The sequence below is a fragment of the Thalia democratica genome, unplaced genomic scaffold, assembly GCF_965202585.1.
Source record: "Thalia democratica unplaced genomic scaffold, ktThaDemo2.hap1.1 HAP1_SCAFFOLD_1162, whole genome shotgun sequence".
Taxonomy (NCBI): domain Eukaryota; kingdom Metazoa; phylum Chordata; class Thaliacea; order Salpida; family Salpidae; genus Thalia; species Thalia democratica.
Genome location: NW_028140067.1, coordinates 5,001 through 15,000, shown reverse-complemented (window position 1 = coordinate 15,000; position 10,000 = coordinate 5,001). Strand labels below are relative to the sequence as shown.

General features: G+C 32.0%; 5 non-coding genes across 5 annotated transcripts in view; all 5 read left to right on the top strand.

Moving 5' to 3' along the window:
- The first annotated feature begins 376 nt into the window (after positions 1–376).
- On the top strand, positions 377–495 carry LOC145847943 (5S ribosomal RNA). The gene has a single exon (XR_014371622.1). It is a non-coding gene; the product is annotated as a 5S ribosomal RNA (ribosomal RNA).
- A 3,404-nt stretch (positions 496–3,899) lies between these two features.
- LOC145847933 (5S ribosomal RNA) lies at positions 3,900–4,018 on the top strand. Its single transcript, XR_014371612.1, has one exon. It is a non-coding gene; the product is annotated as a 5S ribosomal RNA (ribosomal RNA).
- A 3,285-nt stretch (positions 4,019–7,303) lies between these two features.
- Positions 7,304–9,111, top strand: LOC145847941 (small subunit ribosomal RNA). The gene has a single exon (XR_014371620.1). It is a non-coding gene; the product is annotated as a small subunit ribosomal RNA (ribosomal RNA).
- A 182-nt stretch (positions 9,112–9,293) lies between these two features.
- Positions 9,294–9,446, top strand: LOC145847950 (5.8S ribosomal RNA). Its single transcript, XR_014371627.1, has one exon. It is a non-coding gene; the product is annotated as a 5.8S ribosomal RNA (ribosomal RNA).
- A 222-nt stretch (positions 9,447–9,668) lies between these two features.
- LOC145847945 (large subunit ribosomal RNA) overlaps positions 9,669–10,000 on the top strand; it is a 3,629-nt gene continuing 3,297 nt past the window's right edge. The window contains exon 1 of the ribosomal RNA XR_014371624.1: positions 9,669–10,000. This exon is cut by the window's right edge and continues 3,297 nt beyond it. This is a non-coding gene — a ribosomal RNA (large subunit ribosomal RNA).

Here is a 10,000-nt window from a genome sequence, read left to right as displayed (position 1 = left end):
TGAAGTAAAACAATACCATCTATAAATAGAACAATGAGAAATAGTAAAACAAACTAAACACAACATGTTTATTTTAACAATATTTTTTATTTAGTTTAATCTAATCTAGTTTACTTAATAAACTTTACTTCTAATTATCATATTAGTATTTAATATAGAATATAGTTAACAATCTTTTAAACAAAGTCTTAAATAAAGTTACAGGGAGTAATTGTAATTAAAACACCAAAAAAAAAAAGGTATTAATAAAAAAAATACTTACATCAAGTTAAAATTTTATAAGGATTAATTTTAAAATATCAAATCGATTGTAAATCAAGTGCAAATAGGTTTTTTAAACAGAAGGGTTTATAAAGGCTTGTAAACGGTTTCAGACGCCTACGACCATACCACACTGAGCACACCCCATCTCGTCCGATCTGGGAAGTTAAGCAGTGTCGGGCGTGGTTAGTACTTAGATGGGTGACCGCTTGGGAATACCACGTGCCGTAGGCTTTTGCTTTTTGAATTCATCTTTTTTGTACTATTTTTCTTTCTGACCTATTTATACTTATTACTCGTTTATTTACATTTTTTTAACGCTTAAAAGAAAAGTAACTTCTAGTTATTAGCAAATAAAAACGTAAGCCAATCAGATAACGTTATTTGCTGTTTAAACCAATTAGAGCGCTAAAAAAGTGGTTTGACCAGTTTGAGATATCGAAAAAATAATTGCACCATCTTGTAGAGTACAATTTTCTGAGTTAAAATTAATACAATTAGTCTTTTATACTAAAACTTAAAAGTTTTTTTGTCCACAAACAAATCACTTGAAAAATCAAACGAAAATAAATTTTGCACTTTTGTATTGTGAGTCATAATAAGTTATTTACTGTTACCAACAGATACTAGCAAAAGCTTCTTAAAGTTTTGTATTAACTTAATGTATTTGTAATAAATTTTACTTAATAGAAACTATTGAATTACGTTTACTTAGTTTACTTTTGTATGTGTATTAAATATATAGCAATTTTGTTTGAACTTAAATAAGGACTATTAAACTATTAAAAGAAAACTATCAAAGTTTACTAACTCAAAAGCTAAATCTTAGTTTTATTGTTATAAACATTTATGTTGTAATTTACTAATAACTAAATGAGTTTATTTCAAACAAAAAGAATTAAATAATGTTATGTTATGTCAAGCCTCCTATATGAGGTATATAGGTATATAAGGTATACAAGCTTATGTTTGAAAGTTATAATAATAAAAATAAAAATAAATATTTAGTTGGTAAAATTTGTATGTTTTAATATGCTTTGAAATTAGAGTTAGTATAGAAGTTTTTTTTTAAGTATAATAAATATAAATATTTAGTTACTAACAATAAACTAAAATACCAATTTTGTAGTTATTACAAAAAAAAAAAACAAAAATATTATACAAAAGTTTCATAATTATAAGCTTTGAATAACTTTACTTCATAACTATATTCATGTTTGCATATTTAAATTATAAAAAGTTAGTGTTTTGTGTATTGACTTTATGATTATTTTATTTTAGTAACTGTTAGTTTTATACTTTAATAAAAGAAATATGGTTAACAAGTAAGTTAAAAATGAAAGAAGCATAAAAAAACACACTATTTAACTGCTTATTCAATAGTTTGATTATTTAATTATTTTTCTGTTATATAGTTTAATCGTATTGTATAAAAAATACAGAGGTTTAAAGTAAGTTTGAATAAAAATAAAACAAAACATATAAAAAACAGTTCAAATACATAGTTTTTTTTTTTAATGTTCGCGATGGAGAAAACAATGGAGAAAATTTAATTCTTTAATAATAAGTAGTAATTTAAAAAAAAAAATAATACAAATAAAGTTATACAATATATATACAATAGTTTGTCAAACTAGGCAAAAAAGAGTAGGCCACCACTACAATCCAATGTTCCAACTGGAAATTCAATGAGATCGTTACTGTACTTGTGATGAACGTTGATAATCCCAAAGATTGTAAGTCGAAGGCCTTACCCAACCTAACCAGCGCACTGGTTTTCTTACAACTGAATTAATCAACATTTAATATTGAATATAATCATTATTGATAGATAGAGGAATGTTGACAATCAACAACAGATTGTAAGTCAAAAGGCATTACTCGACCAAAGTACCCACAACCTAGATTGAACAACATTTATTAGATAGATTTGTTTATTGATAGATAGAGAAATATTGACAATCCACAACAGATTGTAAGTCAAAGGCATTACTCGACCCAAGTACCCACAACCTAGATTGAACAACATTTGTTAGATAGATTTGTTAAATAGATAGATAGTACAGTATAATCTCAAAGAATTTGAAGTTGAACATTGAACAATAGTGGCCACCATTTCAGGCCTGCTGGCAGCTAGATTACAGCCCCCGGCTACGCAGACCTGCAATATTGATGAAAAAAAACAGTATATATATTTCCGAATCTGACTTTGAGTACTTTTTATATATTATTAACAAAGTTTTTTAGGGGTAATATCTGTTTAGTTCTTTAATATATCTTTAAAATAAAACACTAAATTAATAACATAATAATAATAATATTTTGTTTTTAATTCGTTAATAAAGTTATTTAATAATATTATATATTAAATGTATATAATAAGTTTAAGTAATAAAATAAATATAATATAACAAATATATTGTATAATAATAATTTTAAAATTAGTAAAAAATAAATAAACATAGTTGAGTTATCAAATTAAACAAACTAGAACGTCAAGTATTTAATTACTAAAATTAATTTAATTTAAATTCAAATTGACACTGTAATTGACATGTAATTGTAATTGACAAAATTATAAAAATCAACCTATTTATATAGCAAAATATTTCTTTATCTTTGTCGTGGCGTTGGGTCTTTGGTCTTGACAGCTAACTCATAAGCGGAAGGTTGTGAGATCGAGTCCCGCTAGTCGTCACGCAAGACATATACTTGAGAGCCGGAGTTAAATTTCTTTGTCATTTGAATTTGAACGCCTGCTAGACAGGCAATTTTTTTGTTATTTAGTGATTTATTAAAGCAGTTTTGCGTTTTACGTTTTTAGCAGACATGCAGTTTCCACTATGACATTGTTTACGTTAATTAATTGTCTCTCAAAATATATTTATATTATATCACATTAAATGAAAAAATAAGTTAACTATCTTATATTAATTTAAATAACGTTTATATAACCTTTTACTAAATTTTTATAAGTTTAATATTCTTATCAATTATTTTATATATTACTTTTTTAAGGTGTTTAAAACTTTTAGAAGCTGTATGTAATGTCTTTTAGTTTAATAGTTCTGTTAAACTATAAAAAAATATAAACATGGTTGAGTTATCAAATTAAACAAAATAGAACGTTCAAGTATATAATTACTAAAATTAATTTAATTAAAAAAAATCTCAGGTAATCTAAAATGTCAGGAATTATTTAAAAATAAATATAAATTTAAAACTTATTATATTGAAAAGATTGATGAATAATACTCTTGAATGTATGCAATGTTTGTATTTGTAATGCAATAACATAAATGGATAGATCAATGACAAATTGTAAACATATTGTATTATTTTATTTTACGATTTTATTTATTTAATTCAATAATTCAATAAACTTTACTTCTACTTGTCCTGGTCTTAGGTAATTTATAGATAACAATTATTTAAACAAACACTTTTGTACAGTTACAATACAGTTTTAGTACAGTTTGGGAGTAACTGTTGATAAAAAAAAACAAAAAAAAAGGTTAATTCAGGTTAAAATTTTATAAGGAATAATTTTAAAATATCAAATTGATTGTAAATCAAGTGCAAATAGGTTTTTTTAAACAAACCGAAGGGTTTATAAAGGCTTGTAAACGCTTTCAAACGCCTACGACCATACCACACTGAGCACACCCCATCTCGTCCGATCTGGGAAGTTAAGCAGTGTCGGGCGTGGTTAGTACTTAGATGGGTGACCGCTTGGGAATACCACGTGCCGTAGGCTTTTGCTTTTTGAATTCATCTTTTTGTACTATTTTTCTTTCTGACCTATTTATACATATTACTCGTTTATTTACATTTCTTTAACGCTTAAAAGAAAAGTAAATTCTAGTTATTAGCAAATAAAAACGTAAGCCAATCAGATAACGTTATTTGCTGTTTAAACCAATTAGAGCGCTAAAAAAGTGGTTTGACCAGTTTGAGATATCGAAAAAATAATGGCACCATCTTGTAGAGTACAATTTTCTGAGTTAAAATTAATACAATTAGTCTTTTATACTAAAACTTAAAAGTTTTTTTGTCCACAAACAAATCACTTGAAAAATCAAACGAAAATAAATTTTGCACTTTTGTATTGTGAGTCATAATAAGTTATTTACTGTTACCAACAGATACTAGCAAAAGCTTTTTAAAGTTTTGTATTAACTTAATGTATTTGTACTTAGTTTAAATTAATAGAGTTTATTTGGTTTACTTTATTATGTGTATTGAATGTGATACAACTAAAACAAAACAAACAAGGAGAGTACTTGAATAGAACCAACACAATTTACAGACCAGTTGTGTACTAAACTTAAAGCAATTCTGAATAGTGAATATGCAGTTATTATTATAAGTTCAAAGTTCACTTTAACTTAATTTAATGTATTTTGTAAATTGGTTTTATTTAATAGATAGTAGTGAATTACTTTATTTAATTTACTTTAGTATGTGTTATATAACTTTATTTAAACAAGAAGCAAAACGGGATTATACTTTCAATAAAACTACACAATTTACAGACCAGTTGTGTACTAAATTTAAAGCAATTCTGAATAGTGAATATGCAGTTATTATTATAAGTTCAAAGTTCATTTTTATTTATTTTAATGTATTTTGTAAATTGGTTTTATATAATAGATAGTAGTTACTTTATTTAATTTACTTTAGTATGTGTTGTATAACTTTATTTAAACCAGAAGCAAAACGGGATTATACTTTCAATAAACTACACAATTTACAGACCAGTTGTGTACTAAATAAAAAGCTATTGTGAATAGTGAATATGCAATTGTTATTATAAGTTTATAAGTTCACAGTTTACAAAAGCTTAACAATTTAGTTATTATTTTGTTCATATTTGCATATCTAATTTATGAAAAGTTAGTGTTATGTGTATTGGCTTTTTAATTTCTTTATTTGTAGAACTGCTAGTTTTATATTCTAAAGAAACATGTTTAAATAAATATGTTTAACAAGTAACTTAAAAATGGAAGAAATATATTGTATATATTGAACTATTTATATTTATTCTAGCTATTTGCTTAGTGTATTTATTAATGTGATTATTTTATTTTGTTGTTTGTCTTATAGTTTAATCGTATTGTGTTGAAATATATATAACAAATACAGAGGTTTAAAGTAAGTTTAAATGAAAATAAAATAAGACATATAGTTGAAATTATAAAATTATAAGTTTAAAAAAATAGTTTTTTTTTTTTTTTTTGTTTGTTTGATTGTTTGTTTATTATATAATCGCGACGTTTCATTTTATTACTTTTAAGCATACTAAATATAATAATAGGTATAGTTATAGGAAAAATTCTATTAGTTTCTAATGTAATAAAAAAGTTTATTTCCACAAATAAATAAATACCTGAAAAATCAAATGAAAAATAAATTTCGCACTCTTGTATTGTGAGTCATAATAGGTTATTTACTGTTACCAACAGATACTAGCGAAGGCTTTTTAAAGTTCTATGTTAATTCAATGTATTTGTACTTAGTTTTATTAAAATGACAGTATTTTTAGTTAAGTATGTTTATTTAACGTTGTGTAACTCAAGTAAAACCAGAAGCAAATAAGGAGACTACTTTCAATAAACTACACAAATTAAAAATATATTATTATTTATAAATCAATCGTGTTGTGTTTCAAAATACATTTTTCAAATAATGTTTTACAAGTATTTATCAGTTATTTAGTTTTCTTTTTATAGTTTAGCTGTATTGTTTTATTTATTTGTTATTATTTTTATTTAATTGTTTGCTTATTATATTTATCGCCATGTGCTTAAAAAATAAAACAACTATAAAGGTTTAAAAAGTAAGTTTAAATAAAAATAAAATGAAACATATAAAATAAGTTTATGATTTTTTTATTATTATTATTTTTATTTAATTGTTTGCTTATTATATTTATCGCGATGTGCTTAAAAGAATAGAACAAATACAAAGGTTTAAATTGTAAGTTTTAAATAAAATAAAATGTAACATATAAAATAAGCTTATGTTTGATTTTTTTATTTTATTTTTATTTATTTTTATTTAATTGTTTGTTTATTATATTTATCGCGATCTGCTTAAAAAAATAAAACGAGTATTAAGGTTTGAAAAGGTTATTAAATAAAAATAAAATGAAACATATAAAATAAGCTTATGTTTTTATTTTTATTTTTTTTTTTATTATTATTTTTATTCAATTGTTTGTTTATTATATTTATCGCAATGTGCTTAAAACGATAAAACAAATATAAAGATTTAAAAAGTAAGTTTAAATAAAAAATAATACAAATAAAGCTTATTTATAATAAACAAACATATTTAAAACATTATAAAAAGTAGTTTATATATATTATTTTTTATTTATTTCTTTTAAACATATTAAATAAAGTATAAAAAAAGTATTAAAACATTTAAACGTAGCATAAATAAGCTTAAAATATTAAAAAAATTGAAAAGAAACAAAGAAATTTAAAAAAAATCGGGAAAAATCGGCAAAAAAGTTCAACAACAACATTTGAGCATCATACGCGTATGCATTACTTTACACTAGTGAGAGAGACGTGTTTGTGCGTTCGGTCGACTTGGCGAGAAAGCGGGCTTAAAGCATTACTGTTTAGCACCCGAGGCGCGGCTATTGCAGCGGCGGCGAACGTGCTATGTAAACGCATCGGAGCAGCGTATGAAAAACTACAAGCGTCCAGCGGCGGTAGGCTTATAGCTTTGCGAAGTCGTCGAGACGAGTAGCCGACGCAGGCACGGCTCGAGGCGGGTAACTGCAGCAGACAGATGGCGTGTTGCTGCTGACGAGTTAACCGGCAGAAGGCAAACGGTTGGTCGGGAGAAAGAACAGTCAGTTGTATAGCTGCATGCTGCAGTCGACGCGGGCTGGCGCTTTAAACAGCAAAAGGCCGGCGCCGACTTTCAGTAACGTTCGCAAGGCTTTTAAGCCGAGTGATAGAAAAGGTCTGTATTTATACAGTAAAAACGCTCAGTCGAGCAACGGGTTTAAACGCCCTCGGATAGTTATCTGGTTGATCCTGCCAGTAGTCATATGCTTGTCTCAAAGATTAAGCCATGCAAGTGTAAGTACGAGCTCACGTACAGTGAAACTGCGAATGGCTCATTAAATCAGTTATGGTTCATTTGATTGTACGCTTTTACATGGATAACTGTGGCAATTCTAGAGCTAATACATGCGTAAAGCGCCGAACTGACGTGAGGCGCGCATTTATCAGACCAAAACTAACCGGCTTTCGGGTCGTTACAATGGTGACTCTGGATAAGCTTGCGGATCGCACGGCCTAGTGCTGGCGACATCTCATTAAAGCAACTGCCCTATCAACTATCGTCGGTACGGTATCGGCCTACCGAGGTTGTAACGGGTGACGGAGAATCAGGGTTCGATTCCGGAGAGGGAGCCTGAGAAACGGCTACCACATCCAAGGAAGGCAGCAGGCGCGCAAATTACCCATTCCCGGCTCGGGGAGGTAGTGACGAAAAATAACAATGCAGACCTCGTACGAGGTCCTGCAATTGGAATGAGTACACTTTAAACTTTTTAACGAGTATCCATTGGAGGGCAAGTCTGGTGCCAGCAGCCGCGGTAATTCCAGCTCCAAAAGTGTATATTTAAGTTGTTGCGGTTGAAAAGCTCGTAGTTGGATATAGGGACGGCGAGGTTGGTCGGTCGAAAGGCTAGCACTGGCCTCGTTGTTCTTGTTGGTCGGTGCCTTCGCGGTGCTCTTAACTGAGTGTTGCGGTGGTCCGGCAAGTTTACCTTGAAAAAATTAGAGTGTTCAAAGCAGGCTTTACGCTTGTATAATGTTGCATGGAATAATGGAATAGGACCTCGGTTCTATTTTGTTGGTTTTCGGAGCACGAGGTAATGATTAATAGGAACGGACGGGGGCATCCGTACTGTGCCGTTAGAGGTGAAATTCTTGGATCGGCGCAAGACGAACGACTGCGAAAGCATTTGCCAAGAATGTTTTCTTTAATCAAGAGCGAAAGTCAGAGGTTCGAAGACGATCAGATACCGTCCTAGTTCTGACCTTAAACGATGCCGACTAGCGATCGGGCAGTGTCGAACTTAAGAACTGTCCGGCAGCTTCCGGGAAACCAAAGTCTTTGGGTTCCGGGGGAAGTATGGTTGCAAAGCTGAAACTTAAAGGAATTGACGGAAGGGCACCACCAGGAGTGGAGCCTGCGGCTTAATTTGACTCAACACGGGAAATCTCACCCGGCCCGGACACAGCGAGGATTGACAGATTGAGAGCTCTTTCTTGATTCTGTGGGTGGTGGTGCATGGCCGTTCTTAGTTGGTGGAGCGATTTGTCTGGTTAATTCCGATAACGAACGAGACTCTTACTTGCTAAATAGCTGCTCGACCCATTGGGTCGGAGACAACTTCTTAGAGGGACTAGTGGCGTTTAGCCACACGAGATTGAGCAATAACAGGTCTGTGATGCCCTTAGATGTTCGGGGCCGCACGCGCGCTACACTGACCGGATCATCGTGTGTTCCCTAGGCCGAAAGGTCCGGGTAATCCGTTGAACCCCGGTCGTGCTAGGGATAGGGACTTGCAATTGTTTCCCTTGAACGAGGAATTCCCAGTAAGCGCGAGTCATTAGCTTGCGTTGATTACGTCCCTGCCCTTTGTACACACCGCCCGTCGCTACTACCGATTGAATGGTTTAGTGAGGTCCTCCGATTGAGCCTGGTACGTGCGGCAACGCACTCGCCGGTGTTCGAAAAGACGATCGAACTTGATCATTTAGAGGAAGTAAAAGTCGTAACAAGGTTTCCGTAGGTGAACCTGCGGAAGGATCATTAACGAATCGAAATTTGATTTCAAGCGACGTCTCTTCTTCGAAGGGACCGAGCCCTGTAACTGTTATAGTTCGGTCGCGTTGCTTCCTGACAGCGGGAGTAATAATTCAGCACGCAAGTGCTGGCGCGGCCGCTTCTTTTTGAACACGATTTTTTGGTTGCATTGAGATTGATTAACACGAGAGATCTCTTAGCGGTGGATCACTCGGCTCGAGCGTCGATGAAGGACGGAGCTAGCTCCGAGAAGTAATGTGAATTGCAGGACACATTGAGCATCGATATTCTGAACGCGTATTGCGGCCTCGGGTAATCCTGGGGCCACGTCCGTCTCAGGGTCTTTAACACACCGATCCTTTCATTAGTTTGAAAGTGCCTGCGACTCGTTTCTTAATTGAGGAGCGTGTCGTCAAAGACAGCTGGTCTGGCGATTTCACAGCTGAAGCGTGAGCAGCCTGCTGGCCTCGGGTGAGGTAGCAACGACGGTAGGTGCTCGAGAATAAGTTAAGTGACTTCAAAAGGCCGACGTACAAAGCGCATGTACTTTTATAGTACATCACTTTTGACCTGAGATCGGGCGGGACGACCCGCTGAACTTAAGCATATCACTAAGCGGAGGAAAAGAAACTAACAAGGATTCCCCTAGTAACGGCGAGTGAAGCGGGATAAGCCCAGCGCTAAATCCGAGCCTTTTTGGAGGGCGAGGAAATGTAGCGTATGGAATTCAGCATGCGGCGAACCAACGACTGCCCACGTTCTTCTGATCGAGGCCTTTTCCCAGAGCGGGTGTTAGGCCCTTGGCGGCGGTCGTAATTCGTCCTAGCGGTTTTCCCGGAGTCGGGTTGTTTGGAAATGCAGCCCTAAGCGGGTGGTAAACTCCATCTAAGGCTAAATA